An 18809-nucleotide genomic window follows, 5' to 3' on the forward strand; every position below is an offset into this window, starting at 1 on the left:
CACATCACGTTATGACGCAAATACTGGGCATACTTGAAATGCTGACAAGAAACCCCATTGAAAACGACAGCGTACAGATAAAAGATACATGCAGGGATGATGTTTTCAGCATTCTCTGGGGGACGAGTCATTGAACACTTTGTCTGTGATCACATAAGGCATTACCCCACAGATGCCTGAATCATTCTAGGTAAATGGTCATTTGCTTGAATGTAGAGACTTGTTGTATGGGGCAACGTATGGAGCAAGAGCTAATTTAGGAAAATACTACTGATACTGAAGCAAATGGAATGAGAGAGTACTCGTTTGCAGTACATGGATATGGATGTAGGGCTCATACAGCCATGTGCAAAGGTTAGTGCTCCCTCTTTTAATACCTGAAACATAATACAAATCATTTCCTCGAAGCTGGTCTTAGTATTAGGCAAATAAAATGTCAGATGGACAAAAACGAAGCCAAAAAGGAAAACATGTGGCCAATACCCCTTTACTGCTTCCATAGGATATGGGAGGGGGAGTTGCAGCCAGATTCTGCTGATCATCAACCGCTGAATAATCGGTCATCAGCGGGTCTGCAGACGTCATAAAAGCAGAGGTTTTGGCAGTTTGCTAGTCTGGAGCATTCAGGTGAGTGTGTTAGCATAATGCTAAGAGGGAATGACATAAGTCACTTTTAAACATGATTGTATGTTCCACCACAATGATTGTTTGTGATGCAAAGATAAAAATAAAACATCTATATTCTTCATTAGAGCTCAGCATTTTTGAACCCCCAATATGTATGTTTATGTCCTCAGGCAGTGGACAGCAGTAAAACTATGGGCATTATGATTTTGGCTTGTTTTTCCATTCATGAATGCAGTATCACAAGATCCATTGAGATAATTTTTTTCAAATTTGGTACAAACTTCCAGTTAAACACAAGCGGGGCCTGAGTGATTCTTGTGGTTAAAAAAATTAATGGTCAAGGTCAACGGGGCTTCAAGTGTCTTCCATTGTGGTGGAGACGATATCTTAGGACTGCCTTGAGAGAATTTCCACAAGTTTTGCATAAACAACCACTTGAACTCAAGGATGATCTAAGTAGAATTTGGTGGTCAAAAATAATAATAATGATCAAAGTCACTGTGACCATGTGTCATAGCAACAAAACACATCATAGATTTAGAAAATCTATTTAGAGCAAAAGTTTAGACAGATCCACATAAACTGTAACCTGACTGGTAATTCCAGTTGTATTTTTGGTCTCTGTGTGCAAATATTAAAATCTTGACATTGTTAAGTCCAGTGGCACATACTTGAAACTTTTAGTAATGACCATTTTATTTTTCAGTGATTTAGTGAAATGATGGCAAATTAACAATACTGCTGAAATGTATATGAAATGGAAAAAAATAAAATAATAATGGCATTCCATCAATCTTTTGGTCCTTTGAAGGACAATGTCCATGCTGTTTTCAATGTTTCCCTGGTTTGTCCTGCACACTCTGTCTATGTGTTGGGAATAACAATGTGGAGGCACGCACAATTCAATTTGGGGAGCTTAATAGAATATTAAAAATACATTTGCTAAGCCAAGGAGTACAGTTGAGAACAGGCCTATCCATTAAGCTGTCTAATGTGACATACAATTGTATAAAGTACACATGAGGACACCTCAAGGGAAAAAGCACATCACAAAGAGTTAAAGGCCACAGACATGCTTTCATTTTATGTCAATCATGCTGCTGCTGCCATTGCAGCAACACATTTCAATCTTCAAATATTTGTCAAATTAATGTTTACGCAAATAAATATTCTGTTACACCACAAAATATTTAATTGCTTTTAGTCCTGTTGTCGTTTTTTTGTGACTGAATCTAAAAAAAGAATGAAGATTAGAATGTTTTAATAGGTTGATAAAAATTTGTTCTCCAGAGCTTTGATCTGCCTTTTCTCTTCATATCTCTCTTCTGTGGGCTCGGTGTGGTACTGTGTCAGCCTCAAATGCCTCCTAAGTGGCATTTCCTTCTGATGGTAGAAGCCACAACATTGCTTTTATGCCTTGGGATCTGACATGCCACATATCCCTGTCTGTGTTTACCTGTGAGGCTGTGGCTGTGGAAACATCTGTTCAGATGCAGAAGCTGTTAAAAACCTATGAGTTTCACAGCCTGTGAAAACGGTCAATCACTACTGTTTAAAAAAATTTATGAAATATAGGAATCTGAATAGTGTGATGGGAGAGCATCACAGCACTGAGATGTACATACAGTATGTAAATTGCAAAAAAAAGTAATCATTTAAATTTTGTGGCATCTGGTTTTTACACTTTGAGTGCTTCAAAGTTAATTTAGCATTTCCAGACTTTATTTCTGGATAATGTCGTTATTAAGTAACAATAAGAAATCCCAATGATATGAACGCAAACATCAGCACACTAGCGAGTCTTGGAGGCTGCGCTTACAGTAGCAGTGCTTCGAGCTATTGACATCATAGTCTTTCATGCATCTGTCTGCTACTGTACGAAACAGAAATGATGTAAAGAAGTTGTAGTTTTGCAGGTGTTTGGTCCTAAGCAAAAGAAATAATGCAACAATACTTAAAATCTTTGAAATGTTTTAACCGTGGCGGTGCTCGGTGAAAAGGCAGGGAATAATGCAGACTGAGACAATCCAGACTTTTTCTACATCAGTTACTCGCTGACTGAACAACTTTATGTTAAAAGATAGGATTTGTGAATGAGCAGCTAATTAAAACAGGCTATGATGAACATTATGCAATGTTGCAATATTTGTAAAAAATAGGACTTACCTCAGGCAACGACAATCAAATCAAATGCATCGTAATAAACAAATTAAATGGGGTATATTGAAAGAAACTGAATGTCAAACTGAATGAATGGAAGTGTTAAATCTGATTATGGAATTTATATGACTGGATTAGTCTGCAGCAAACAGATGGTCGGGATGATCAGATTGGCACAAGCCTCCATTTGTTAGACAGTAACAGTGGAATGTTTTTATTCGGGTGTTTGGATATGTATTTGGAGAGTGTTTAGAGGCTATTAAAGTCAGGTTTTAGAGATTAAGTTCCACAGATAATGCTTCATTAATGCATGGAGACCACATTAAATCCTACATGTTGTGAAGGTGGATTTCCCTGCAAATGGAAAAATAATGATTGTGTATTAAAGAATTTGCTTTTGTCATCAAACATTTTCGAGGGTCACTACTCCACGGTGGATAATTGTAGATCTTATTATGTTAAAATACAGCTTAATTAAATTCCACTCTTGGCCTCACTGCTTAACTAATAAACATCCACCTGCTGATGTGGTTGCAACACCTAATTCGGCAGACTCAAATTTTGCTGTGAAGTTAAATCAGCACTTCCCTGACACTGTCACAGTCATAACTGCTGATTAAAAGCTTCCTACAGTGTGTTTGTGTTAAATACCAGTCCCCAGTTTTATTGTGCCTAACCTTTTAAGTGTGAATGCGAAAATGAATAATTTCACTTTTTAAAAAAAACAGAAACAAGTTGTGAAACAGTGTGTTGACAGGCAGTTGTGGGGATGTTGATTCACACTATGCCGACACTAAACCATAAAGATATAGTCGCCTTTCCACTAAAAATGCTCTATAAAAAAAGAAACTCCTTCGATACGTTTTATTTGGACCGTATGGCTATTTCAGAAATACTTGTTCCTGTCACATTATGTGACTTTCTGCCAATCTGCTGTTTGTTTTAGCTTTTAACTTATACCACCAAATACAATCTGCACCTGGGTCCTGTCCTGAGTGCATCCATGTTCTCTATTTTATTGGCTGTGCACTGAATCATAATGTGAGATAATCCTTTGATGGTAAAAACTGTTATTTTATGTGATTTTAAGTAAGTTGTGAGTTTTCCCCAAAGCACTGACTCACCTGTCACCTTGGAAAAAAAAAAAACACTAAAACACTTGTTATACACCGTCATAAAATATGCCTCTCAGATGAAAACGAAAGGCAGACGTGTGTCCCTGGATCTACTAAGAAAGCTTACCTTCACCTCTGTTGACCATATTTTTAAGGATGCAGAATTTTTTTAGGATGTTCCAATGTGACATTTTGAGCCGATTGGTCCTTTGATTTAGATAAAGGCTATGACTATCAAGCTTAATGTTACGGTTTGTATAAGTAATTTACAAGGACCCAAGTTAGGAGACGGCAAGAGGAGATGTAAAGAAAAGGGTATTTATTAATAAAGAAACCGGTGGGTTTAACACAACTGAAAATCACTCCAATAGGAGGGTAAGAAACTTTACAGAACCAAACAAAATGGCAGACTATACATGAACAGGGAGAACGACAGACAGCACAGCTAAATAACCAAACCACATAACTAGGAAAGACCAAACCATAGACCAAAAACCTTGACAGAGTCCAGACAGGGATTAGGCAGGATAGAAACTAGTGACTTAGGCAGACTGAGTACTAACACACATAACACATAACACAAACCAGCAGAGGACACTGGGGAGAGCAGGGTATAAAAGGACGGGGAACAGGTGAAACAAATCAGGACAAAACGAGGAAGGTAAAGACAGCAAACAGACTCACAGGAAGAGACACAGGAGGGTCACTAAAATAAAAGCCAAAACAGGAAATAAAGCTAGATAATATAAACACAGGGACAGGACTTTGACACTTTATTTATCGTATTGATTAGTTTTGTTGAATTGACGACTCAACAAAGTAGTTTTTTTTAATTTTTATATATATATATATATATATATATATATATATATATATATATATATGTTTGTTATTGCTTTATTTTCAGTTAACCTACAAATAAATAAAAACCATAACCCCTGTCTGAAAGGCTAGTGCATGTATTCCTTATTAAACGAATGTATGAATGAAGGAACTTTTTCAAACTTTTGCCTAATTATACTATTCACTGCAAAAGTCACCATTTAGGCAGTTTAGGCCTAAATAGGTGGTAAAGTGTGTTATTATATATAATTATTATACATGATATTATATTATTACTATATAACTGTATTGATTGTCAGTAGGTGTTTAGCACCAATGTGATACACATCCAACCCAATTACTTCAGCGTCCAAAAGCAACAGTGCAGCTGGACTTTTTCAAGTTTCAAGAATTTTGCTTGATATCCATAAATCCAGTCTTTATGAAATGATCCTAAGAATGAAGCAAAACATGACCATGTTATTAATATTTTTATGTTTGTGAAAATATCTGCCAGACCAAACAGTCTGTAAACAGATCCATGTCCTTTAAAATTGAAGTTTGCTTAAGGGGGTTGTTTGTTTTGAGTATGGGAAGCACCTCATATTTTACTGAAATACAGAGAAATAACGACAGTGCTCTATTTTTCTAACACTAACCCATTGAGGCTTTGGGTCACACTTGCCGAGATCCTTCATGGCATTACGCCTTACTTAGTAGAACAAATGTTCCCTGTCATATGTATTACATCACTCAGAGGACGCAAAAATCTACTGGCCTTCAAATTAGCTGAAGTAATATTGGGTTTAAAATAAATTATTTGGTTCTCCCAGAAAGATAAAGCTTATTTCAGGACAATCTTAGTCTTACAGTCTCCCCAAAAAGGTCACACTTTACTGAACAGAAAAGCATTTTTTACAGTGATACATTCAGGCATGTGCAGTACAGGGAAAGTTAACTACATGTTTGTCCTTTTATTCACATCACAGTCGGTCTGCCATCGACTTGAAATGCCACTGCTCCTGTGCACCTTGGCTTTGATCCTCACCCAAATGACCACATCAGTGCTACATCCTCTGGTTAACTGAGACTGTAATTGATTTTACAATTTTATTGAGTATATCACAGAACTTTTAATCCTCAACAAAGCATAGTCCTAAGCTCAGATCTTTACAAACAGCCAGTTTTGAATGTCCATAGGATCCACTGAAATCAAAAGATCATTAGGGATCTTCCCCCAGGGTCCATTATAATGGAAATCCAGCTATTATAGAATAAAGAGACCAGCAACAAGATCAGCTGACTCAAATCAGTGCTATACCTTTCTAGAAGGTCAATAGGTCATTACTGCCTCAAACAAAAAAACATCCTTTTGGTTTATCTCAATCCGTATAACTCAGCAATTACTTGACCAGGTGCTGTGGTTTTAGACATTTAGCAGCCCAGCAATGATGCCTTTTGGTATCTAACATACACTGCCAATGTGCAAGATGTTTTGGTTCTGTTCTATCACTTTACTGATAAAACATGGATCACCTTCACTTTCCAGCCTCCCTGAATGCACCTCACTTGCAAACCTGTAGCTTTTGACAGAGGTTGATGCTATGTTGGCGTTTCTCAAATGAAAATCACACAGACGAAGACAAATGATCCAGTTACAGTCCAGTTACAGCAAGGAAATGTTCACTCTACCAACCATGTCAGTTTTAAGCTACGGAGGAATATTCAATGAGCTGTGTGATTATCTTGCTGATTAACACCTGTCTCACACATTTGGCATGAGGTGCTCTGCCATCAAAGGTCAGCATAAACTATTAAAGTCATATCTATATATTTTACAGTAAGTCAATAGCATAAATATTGTGACAGGCCTAGCTCCAGGATCACATAGACTTGTTAACTGGCATTCTCCTGTGGTTCCCATCTCCACCATGTTCTCTACAGGGTCATCTCGTTAACAGTCACTAGCACACAAGCAAAAGGACATAGGCTGAAATCCACCTGTTTGACTGGTGTCAATGTCAAGCCCTGGACGCAACTAAATGTGCTAAACAGTTCAAACATAGCAGTGTGTTGTATCAGCTGATGTGAGGGCCATTATACCACTGAATGGTCCTCGTCCCTCATTATCATTCACAAGGATTGGTCAGTCACTAGCTATTTGCATAGATAATATGGGTGAAAAACCTAATATGGCAACGGAATATGACAACATCTAGGAGCCACAGTAAATATCACAGGCACCAGAGTTGCATTTGGTGATGTAATTTAGAGTCAACAGGGTCTCTGTAGAGAGGTGGTTGGGGTGCATGGACGGGTGATGAAATGCAGGAATTTGAGATGACAGATGCCACTTCAGATCCTGTTTGATATGATTATGCATTTTATTACGTTAGTCCGTATGTTTTTATGCCTAAACCTAACCTTGATCCTGGCACTGTGGCACATAATATCATATGATAATGACCTACTAAGCCTGCTAGCATGTGGACCAGGTGTCTATTGGCAACATTAAATAGTTAATACAATGCGTGAACTTTCAAAGTGGGTGTCTATAATTCCTGGTTGGATAATAATCTGAGACAATTTATTAAATGCAGCAAAGGTGCCAGGAATTGGTGGATCAATGATGTACATATGACTGTGTATATGAACTGAAGTACCTGAACAATAAAAAAGGGAATTATTCCTGTAGTCACTACCATCTATATTTAAACATTTTACTGATATGTATCAGTATCAGCCTGCCAATATAACAACATATTGTCATTATGCAAATGGAAATCAGAATTCAGTTGGGTTGAAATAGCAAAAACACAAAGAAAAGTGAGCAAGACAAAGTCTACAGCCATGTGAGTGTCTGTACTGGGGCTATAGACACAGCAGTGCTTCAAGCTAAATGCTCACATGGAAAAAACACGTTTTGACAGTCTCCTCATAACTGCGAATTGAACTAGTCCTTATTGTATTGTCAGATTAACATAATACTGCACCGTGTCAAATTCGGTCTCTTTGGTGTTTGTATGTAGTCAGTATGTAGAGACTGATAAATAAAGCTTAATCTCCCTTCAAGTAACTTTCCTATGATTCATTTTTTGCTCTCTAATTAGTCTTTTACAAGGCTTTTAGTAAGTACACCTTTCAGTCAGTGGTGATGAACACGGTTTGTTGTAGGGTCATTAGTGCTTGTTTGTATTACAGGGTGACATTTTTCAGCAGAGGGTAGAGAGCCGTGAAGACAGTGTTTCCTGTCAGCCCGCAGCACTTCTTGCACTGACTCAAGGCTATGATGAAAGGTCAGTGGAGGGCTAACAAAGGCAAGGGTGAGAGGGAGAAAAACACACAAATCCAGTGTTACACACCATAGGCTGTGTGACCACACGCAGCTTTAATAACAGTCCACCGGGCACAGTCCAAAAGGCAGCGTGGCCATGGGGGGAGAGGAAGGAGAAAAAGAAAAAAAAAAGAAGCAAAGAAACAAACAAACACACACATACTTGCGGTTATTTTTCATACAAAGCGATCCACAACATCTTAAATCAAGTTATATTTGTTCCTTATGAAGCTTACACCACTTGGGCTGCTGCTGTGCAACCATGTTGATGTGAACAAATTAAAGAAGCAATCTGTGACCTCTTTACTGCATGTATTTCTTTCCGATTTGTTTTTTTTTTTTTTAATCCTTCAAAAGGATTCCAAAACGGCACAATTTAGCATTATTTCAAAACATGCTGGTATTAGAATTTTTTTTATTGTTCCCAATATGTCTGTGTGCTTTTAACAGCAAATTAAAAAGCTTTCCTGGACCGACTATACCGGCTAGGTTGTACCACTGAGATGCAATAACAAGATGGAGAGTTTCTGAGAATGTTGCAGATCATTACTTAAAGCCACAATAAACACTCTGATCATCTGTCTGCTCTTGAAAATCCACGTATTTATTTCAGTATTTGAGGAAATGACTTGACCCAATTGCTCTATTTGCAAATATGGACTCATTAGTGCAGCAGGATAAGTATTAATTATACAGGGAAGTCATTTAATCTCGCCTTACACCGGGGAGGTTTTCAAATGGATATAAACATCACCCTCGCTATTTATTAGTAGCATTTTGTGACTTTTGACCGTTTCCCTCATGAACCAGTGCATTTTGATGATCATTCACTGTCTAACACTGCTAAGTTATTCGGCCAGGGTCACGTTTGTACCCTTTTCTGCCCTCCCTCCTTCCCTTTCTTCTTGTTCTTCGCACTCATTTATTTATTTTTTTTCAGACACTTCACCTAAACACTGAAAAGCCTCACCCCATTCTGTTTATGAGTCTACTATCATGAGTGCACATGTTGCCCCCCACCCCCACCCACCAAAAAAAGGCTGCATATGACTTTGCTTTTCTCGGAATAGTACAATAAAGGCTGTGTACAAAAGTAGAATGGGTTTGATCAAATTGATCAAATTACTCAAAAAATGTCAGGAACCAATCATTTACAGTTAAGGTGGCTGAATGTGGGTAGCTCAGGAGCCAAAGTGTATCACAGAGGCTGCCTTTATTTAGTTTGACAGGTTCTAATAAGAATCATATCTTCCTGTTGTTTTCAGCCAGAGGAAAGGGGGTGGGGGGGGGGCTTTTTGCCTACGATTGGAATGAAAGCTTTGAGGAGCGTGCCGCATCTGCTCTTTCATTTGCTTTCTTCTTCAAAGCAGCTGAATGCTTATGACACACTCCAATGAGAGCTACACATTCGCGAAACCTCTTGCCGCAGACGCTTTCATGCCATTACCTGAGACATCAGCGGCAGAGCTGATCCTGATTTCAACAAGAACACCTCCGTTTCTTTGCCGCTCCATGATGCCATGTCTTTGCCTTCACATCAAGAAAGAATGTAAGTATGCAGCAATAGAAAGTAATAAAAGTATGATTACTGTACAATTTTATGATAGTGGGAGGTATTTCCATTTTATTGTGCTTTCCATTTCTACTTCACTACATTTCAAACGCAAATGTATTGTCTGTAGATTTCACATAAATACAATAAAGTGTTAAACTGTGAAACATTTGTGACACCACAATGCAGGGTGTGGTTGGGGCTGCAAAGTTCTCAGTTATAATTCAAATAATATCTAGGCCAAAAGAGATAAAATGTCTAATATTACACAAAATTGAAAAGAAAAATGCAAAAATGATCTTCGGCCCTTTTTAAAAGAGACCTGAACCCTCGAACCACTAACAACATACAGTGTGCATTAGTTGAAAATGTGTACTGGTCAATACTCTCATTCTAAATGTGTCAGTGTCTTAGCCGTTAATACAATTTCCAACTGTTGTTCCTCAGCCAGATGCAGCAATTATAACAACAAGATAACACACAGCATATAAAACCATTTGACAAGCAGGACAAGAAACCGAGCAGCTCAATGAATCCGATAAAACATAAAGTCTAGAATGCAAATCATGTAAAATAGTAAGTAACCAGTTCGTCTAGTACAATCAGACTCATGGTAGACAGTTTTTTCTTTTTGTCTTTTATTTTTAATGAAGTGGGGTCCAAGTCAATACAGCAAAATAAGAGAATCATCTTTTGGATGTGCAATCGTTCATTATGCACATACACCTCGAATGCATCAGCACTTTCAACAGGCACCAAATTGTGCCACTTTGTACTTCCTCTGGTGCACCGTATTGATGCCACAGGTACCCTTTGGCGTTACTATTCGATGCTCTGGGGGCCCCACTATTTGACGCCCTGGGAACAACGGCGTCCGGTATTGATTGTACAGGTACACTTTGGTGTTAGTATAGGATGCTCCAGGAGCGTCCAGCTTTCGACACAGCAGGAACGACTTTATATACACACAAAAAGTGCATTAGAGTTAGAGGTAAGGGTAATATAAAGGATAAATAAAGCAAAATGCTACAAACAGTGACAGCATCACACATGTGCTTCCTTACTATAGTAACTACGATGTTACGATCATCATTAAAGCGCACATCATTGCAATAGAGTCGAACCCCCGGTCTCCCGTAGTCCTGTGTCTTGTTGTACAGTCCACCCCCCTATGACACTGCAGCACTATGACTGCGGCACATCACATCTAAATTGGATTTTGAATGCAAGTACCGAAATACCGATATTAACTGTACATACAGGAAGTAGGAGGCCTGAATACTTCCTCCACACATAGTTTCAATGTATTAAAGGTCGTGTTGTGTGGAAGCTCCCAGTTTGAGACACAGTACATGTGGTTCTTCTAAATAGTAGCAGCCATTAATGAACAGCTCTGTCCATCAAGCTATATATGGACAAAGCTTCTTTTTAAGCCTCAGTCTCTGAAGCATTGGGCAATTACGGACACCTGTTATTCAGTTAATTGGCCAATTAACTCATCCATCATTAAAGTATAATAGGTCACCTAAATTAGTGCATATTTACACTAACCTATGGGTGTCTAGGTGTTTTTGTATTAGCAAAGCATGAGGAAACACATCTTCCATCTGTTCTGACAATTTGCGTTTTATTATGAACTCTCAAATAGAACAGATCAATAGCTGGAATGAAAATTCGATCTCTGATGTAACTCATATTCTGTGCAACTTCAAGCAGCTTCAAAGGCTGTTAGCACTTTCACCAGTGTAACCTTGATAAAATAAAAAAGGGGGAATTAGGAGGGCTACTGCCTCTCACATGCTCTGCCAGGCAACACAGCACTCTGTCAAGTAGTAACAAAAAGAGGGCCGAGAGGCAGACAGCGTGCCTGTGACGAGGTGAGGCGTCTCCGTGCTCCTTGTCCCCAGCTAATTGCCTGCGGAAATGTATCCTATCAATGAAATTACAGCTTTTTTTTCTCCCCCCCAACACAGAACCGGAATATATAGACATGGGCACACAAAAAACTGGCGGTGACACAGCAAAGACAAAAGACAGAGGAGAAACAATGTAGACCGAATTCTGATTGTAATAATCTGCATTTCTTCTTCACACAACTTTGTGATGTGATTACAAGGAGATGCTATTGCTTTTTCATTTCCCTAGTGTTCAACAAGCAGAAAATGTCTTTTCCTTTATCTTACGCTAATGTGACAAACAGTGCGCTTTGTGATTTCTGCCAAAGACATCAAGTGTCTCTTTTGATACAAATTGGGTGGTGTGAGACTTGCTGGGAGAAAGGGAGAGCCAGAGGAGGATGTCAAGGGAAAGAGAGATGAGCATTCATGAAGAGTGTTTATCAAAGCAAGTTGTTTACACTTCACAAACTCTAATCATAATCATAATAATCTTAATCATAATCTGCAAAGGGCATCCTAAGCAGTCAGGGTATCTATCTTCTGCGACTGAGCTGTGCTTCAGTTTCGACTCATCCATTTCAATAAAAAATTGAAGCTTTGGGGACATAGGTTGTGAGGTCCTTGCTGGCTCGATCTAAATGTGAATATATTAATAATGCAACCCAATACTGACAAGGAATAATTGGTAACACACTTTAAGCATTCACACGCGTAAACTCAAAGCATATGTGTAGGTTTACAACCGAGTACTGTTCCGAAACATCAGCAGTCTCACTTCACTTCCACTGTGTTTCCATCCATAACACTATCTTGTGGTAGCAACATAACAGCTCCTCCCAGTGTTCGGAGGAGGAACGTCCTGCAAGTCCTTTTCAAAAGGAGAGAAAATGCAGTTAAGGGCACTAAATCTGGAGCTTTCATTTGCCCCATGCATTAAATTTTAATTTTGAGGGATTCATAAAATACAAATTTGGATTAACTTGTCAGGAAGAAACCACATATCCCCCAGTATACTGTAGGAAAATACATCTTTCTCTGAAAGGTTGTGAATGAAAATATCTTTTTTTAAACAGTATGGTGGGTGAATTTTGCTTTAAAGTGCACACTGCTGAAAGTTGCTCCAGTGTTTAATTTCTCCTGCAGGCCACAGAGCACAGCGCGGATGCAAATAACGCAGCATGAGCGGCTTGTAAATACAGGGGGAGGGGTGGGGGGGTGGGGGGGGAAGACTGAGCACTGCTGTGTCTTATTTTATGATTCCAGCACTCCATTCCTCTCCCAAGAGTTTTTGGGAGCTTCTTTTGGGATAAGGTGTGTTCTACATTTTTCAAATGGGCTTGTTCTGCTATGCTCCCGCACAATGATGTATCATCACATGAATTACCACCTTTTGGTTAAAAAAAACAACAAAAAATAGTAATTAATACCTACCTTGATGTAAATACAGTGGAACTTTCTGTAGGGGGGATGCACGATACCGTGGAGTAAAGCAGTGCATTCTGGGGAATGGTTATATTTAGAATTTAAGCTTGTGTTTTGCAGGGTTTTACAGTTCTGCAGTTTTTGAGAAGGTAGCAAAGAAAAAGTAATAAATAAATAACATTAATAAGTTAGACAATACAGCCGTGTAAAGATGACTTCTCTTTTCACCCAAAATAAAATACTCAATCTCGATCCTAAATCTAAAATTCCATCGGCTTCTTACGCCCTATACCGAAAAATTAATTCACAATTTTACCATTTTAATCTGACTTCATGAAGCCATAAAAGGAAAGAGAGAGAGAAAGGAGAAGAAGGGAAAAAAAAAAAGATCTCAGGTGTAATATAAAACCAAATGCATTAGATGACAGGGTGCTGATGAATGTCAAATCCATCACGCAGTGCGACGTAGGGGGGGAGCGGGGGGGGGAATTGATCTCTTTCCATTTGGCTTTTTTTTTCCCTTCTTCTTCTGCAGAGCAAGTCAGCATTAGACTCTGTTGGCTGCCCCTCTTACTAATGCTTCAATGTGCTCTGTAATACCATGTCCGCTATTCCCAAACGCAGCCCCCAAAGTCAACTGAAGGTTGTTGCCGGCTCATGTAAATGAAGCTTGATTGTAATAGTTCTAAGTGGATTCCACCCACACAATCCTGTCACATTCGCTCATTGTTATCCTCACCCCTCCACCCCACCTCCGCCCCGCCCGCCCCCCCCAACCACCGCCACCCATCAGGGTTTACGGCGTAAATAATAAAAGTTGTGTCACTTTGCAAATTACCCAAACAGCTTATCACTTATTCATTGTGGTGTATCACAACAACTCCTTAGCGCGTACAAAAGCCACAGCAAGTCAGACACAAGCTTTTGTTAATGAACTTGGAAGATTACCAGATCTGAAAATTAACTGACAGTGTTGCTGGTTTCTTTCCCCTAGTGTGAATCCCATCTTTTTTTTTTTTTTCTGTTTACCCATGAGAGACAGAAAAAGACATAGATGGTTATGGGAAAGCGCAGAAAATATGTTTTGTTTTGTTTGTGGTTGTCTTGTAGTATGAGGGAGGAACTACTGCCAGAATGTTCCACAATAGATAGGCATCCTTCTCATCAGGACCAAACTTAGAAAACAATGGGCACATCCAGAAAAAGCTCCACGATGGTTGCCACACATAAGTCATCGGTACAACGACGCGTCATTTGAGACAGCTGCTAAAAGGTGAAACAGTTTTTTTCCTCTTTAGCTCTGCTCTCTCAAAACTTCCCAGTCTGAGCTTGTAAATGAGAAGGTTCCAGGTCATGTAGGATAATCACATAACTGGATGCTTGGGCAATTTGTCCATCAAAAAAATATAAATAAATAAACTATTCTGATCAAATAGCAACTTGGATGTTGAAGTTAACCGCACAGCACAGTTAATGAAAATGATCTTCTGCTGTTCATTCGCCGCTGCTTACATGGCCCCTGTAGCCATTTTCTGCCTGGCTGCCCTTAATTCTGATCTGCAGCCACCTAGCTCATCGACTACAGTGAGGTACAGAAGCAGAGTATTCCCAAGGTGGTCACCAAGAAGCCAGAGATATGGACGGATTGATATCTCCGATATGAGAAATTGCGAAACTTTTATGCAGAATGTACAGGGAGAGTCTGAGAAAGTAAATCCAGCCATCTTAGCATGACTTTGGTGGCTGCCTTTTTCCAGTCCTGCTCTCACACCATGGTAAATGTATTGATGAAACAAATGATTCCCATTTTCTCCTTAGGCTTTTCTTTGTAACTTTTTGATTTTCAAACCTCATTTCAAAAAAGTCAAAGACGTTTTGTAAAATGTAAATAAATGCAAATAAAAAGAGAATAAATGTATTTTTTTACTGTACAGTAAACAGCACAGAGAGTATCAAATATTAAAACTGATTAAATAGATTTTTCCTTTTTGTCTTTTTTTTTTTTTTTTTCAAAGTTGGGACAAAGTTAAGAAGAGACTGGTGGAACATCTCACAACTAATAAGGTCTGTTGGTCAATACATGAATGCATCCAGGAGAAGCTGAATTTCTTAAAAGGATTGTCTTAGTGTAAACTTGCAAATAATTTGGGGATTTCATCATCTACTGTATGTTGCATAATGTCATATTCAGAGCAATCTCTACCCACCACAGACAAGGCCAAAGAGTCAACTTTGTAAGGTTGTGATCTTCAGGTCCTAAGGCAGCACTGCATTAACAACACGACTCTGTAGTGGAGATCCCCACATGAGCTCAGGAACGCCTCTGAAATCTAGTGTGTGTTGGTGCATCTACAAATGCAAGTTAAAACTCTACAATGCAACGAGCCACGAAATAAGCTCATTTAACATGGACCGAGCTGAAGTGGAAAACCATCCGGGGTCCTTTCTAATCAAAATTGAAAATTCTTCTTGCACATCATGAATGCTGTTTCCTCCTTGCTATGGAAGAGATGAACCATCTGACCTGCAATCTGACTGTTCAAAAGTCAGCATCTGTGATGGTGCGGGGGTGCATTAATGCACATGGGTCACCTGCACATCTGTCAAGGCCCCATTACAGCTGAACAATATATACAGGTTTTGGAGCAACATATGCTGTCATGCAGATGACATCTTTCTATGGGAAAGGCTTTGTTTATTTCTGCAGCACAGTATCCCCGATGTATTACAGCAGCATGTCTCCATTGTAAAAGAGCCCAGGCGTCGGCCTGTCTGCAGTCCAGACCTGTCACCTACTGAAAACATTTGCTGTATCATGAGGTGAAAAATATGACAAAGGAGGCCATGAGCTGTCAAGCAGCTGAAAGTCCATATCAAGTAAGACTGGGTTAAGAAAATGTTATCAAAATTCAAACAATTGCACCCTTTTTCAAATCCCACCTTCAACAGTTCTCATCTTCATTTAACAACACTTACACATGTTTATTAATGAAGAGCCCACCCACCGCTCCACAGTGCTAAACTTGCCCCCGTCCCAACTTTTTTAGGGAGGTGTTGCCATGGCATCGAGTTCAAAATGAGTAAATATTTGTCAGTACATATTTGACCAGAGCCTTCTCTTTTAAATTACGTTTACACAGTGTCCTTGGTTTTCTGGAAATGGTCTTTATAGGTTTTTACTTACTGTCTTTGCAGTGAAGTTACACTTTACACTATAACCAACCTCTTGATGCTGAGTAGTGAGCTGATCCAGGATAAATTCTATTATATTGCTGGGTAAGACTGTAAAATAACCGCCATTTTTGCAAATGCTTCACATGACCTACGTTTGCAGAAGTCACTTACTGGAAAAAGTTTTTTAATAGTAAGGTTGCATGAGACATGAGACCATTTTTCTAATCCCATTTTTCTATGGAAACTTACAGAAACAGTTCATATGAGTCATTGAGGATATGGGGAAAGACTCCATCAAAGAGGAGTGAATTAAATTGGCTCAGCCTCAAAGTTGTACTACACAAAATTTCCAATAAAACATCCCCATAAAATATTTTTCTTTTCTACCGAAGTATCCAGTACTGCAGGACAACATCCCGGTTTCGTGATAATAGTGTTCATTTATTTAATTTACTGTAATTTTTAATGAGTTGTGTTATGAGAATCAAAGCACTTGGTTTGTTTTGTGGTTAAGCTAAAATAAAAAATAAAAAAAACACAGCTGGCACAGTGGTGGAGTGGTTAGCGCTGCCACTTCACAACTAAAAATTCCCCGGTTCAAATCCCAGCCGTCTGCTGCCTTTCTGTCTCCCCGTGCTTGTGTGGTTTGCGTGCTGGTTTTCTCCTACAGCCCAAACACGTGCATGTTAGGTTAATCGGTTAGGTTAGGTTAAATACGTTTGAATGATCATCTGTCTGTATTGACACTAAGATAGACTAGAAACCTCTCCAGCATGTACCCTGCCTCTTGCCCACTGACAGCTGGGCTCCAGCCCCTCATGACCCTGAACAGGTTAATGGGTGGATGGATGGAACAAACATAGTGACTGCAGGCAGAATGTGGTTGCTTTCCTAACCTTGTTTTGTCTATAAACGTAACCACATGTAGACTCCGGAGTTTGTCGGTGGTGTGGCTTTACATTCCCACCACTCACTCAAACCACTTAATTAATTCAAGAAATTCCTCCAAAACATAACTGTGTTTGCAGTTTAAATGCGTAGGAATTATATTTACAGTAAGACACAGTGTAAGTGTGTTTACTGGAGATGTGTGTGTTTTGTAAAGCACGTCCACAATCACTTTTGGGCCTAAGTCTTTTTTGTTGTAGCGATGATGATGATGATGAAGCTTTCTTAACCTTAGTACCAAGTCTTCCCAGTGTCTTAACCACACTTGTTGCTGTCCACGTAGCCTGCATGTCGCCTCAAGTCCGCCCAGCACAACATTTCATCCAAATGCCTCAAGTCTTTTTATCCTTCATATACTGGGCCAGCTGATGATTCAAACCAAGGACCTTCTACTGTAGCTGTGACGCTATATGGTGCACACATCTGCAATTGTTTACTTACTCATTTGTCAACTTCTTGGACAAACATTATGTAAATATGAAACAATTATTTGGCTGTAGTATTAATTAGGGGTTCATTTACCTATAAACTGTATAAACGACATTTGAGTGAAAAATGCTTTCTCTTTCTTTCCCTTTCTTCTCCCTCCTCCCTGGTGCTTAGCAGTCTCATAACCGCTGGGGAAGGCCAGGGCATTGCCGTCAAGGGATTATTCAAGTTTGGGGAATAATGACCGCCTTATCTCTCCCAGGCTCTTTGCAGAAGCTTCTCCTGGGCCCTGTCAGTTCCAGGCTTTCCAGTTTGGATGGATATATCAATGGAGATTCCTCCCTCCCCATTACATGCTCATCCTCAACTTGCTTTCCCCGCCTTATGCCCTTTTCTAGCTGATAATACCTCATTGTGGAAACCATAAAAAGGAGTATAAGTTATCTCATTTTCACCTGAGGTCAATTTTTTTTTGGGGGGGGGGTTGGACTTTTTTTTACTAATGGTTTTCAACTTTGCTTCATTTAGTCCATGATTTTCTCTTTCTCTTCTTTTTTCTCTCCGTCTCTCAGGCACACACTCACTATATCTGACTCCCTTTCACTCTCTGCGGTGCTTTGGGATAATAGGCTTCAGCTGTGAACGGTCGTCTAATTTTAATTTCTTTTCTTCTGGTTAGTCCAGCTGCCGCACATCTTTAAATGCATTTAGAGATATTGTCCATTCAATGTCAATTGAAGTTAATTGTCCATTGACTTCCTCACCTCCTCCATGCACATATTATTGCCTTGATGAAGGGATTATCTCATTGTCAACCACTGCTATGGCAGAAGGAGCCCTAATGTCAATTGGAGAAGAAGAGGGGCATGCGAGGCTTTGGGATTGTTTATTTTATTGCAATATTCAAAGCTATTAACATGATGAGTTGTATAATTAATATATTCCTGCTAGTGGTCCACTCCAATGGTAATATGCATCATACCAGTAACTTTTGTTTGTGATCAAGATTTGCGACGAATATCTACAAGAATCATGTTCAGGTACACTGTGCTGGTTCAGTGTCAAAATTGCCAGATATTAGAGCTGATGCTAAGAGGATGTTAAACAATTAACATCAATGAACAACCAATCCCAGAGCTGGTGGTTCAATCCCCAGCTCCTCCTCCTGTCTATGTGTTGAAGTGTCATTGGGTAAGACACTGAACCCCATGTTGCTACTAGTAGTTCAGGCAGCTGCTGCCGTCTGTGTGAGCGCTACCATCCGTCTTGTCTGTGTGTGTGCATGGTTGTTTTGTTTTTGCTATAAACAGCTAGTGTATAGCTGTGGC

The sequence above is a fragment of the Channa argus genome, chromosome 2 (assembly GCF_033026475.1).
Source record: "Channa argus isolate prfri chromosome 2, Channa argus male v1.0, whole genome shotgun sequence".
Taxonomy (NCBI): domain Eukaryota; kingdom Metazoa; phylum Chordata; class Actinopteri; order Anabantiformes; family Channidae; genus Channa; species Channa argus.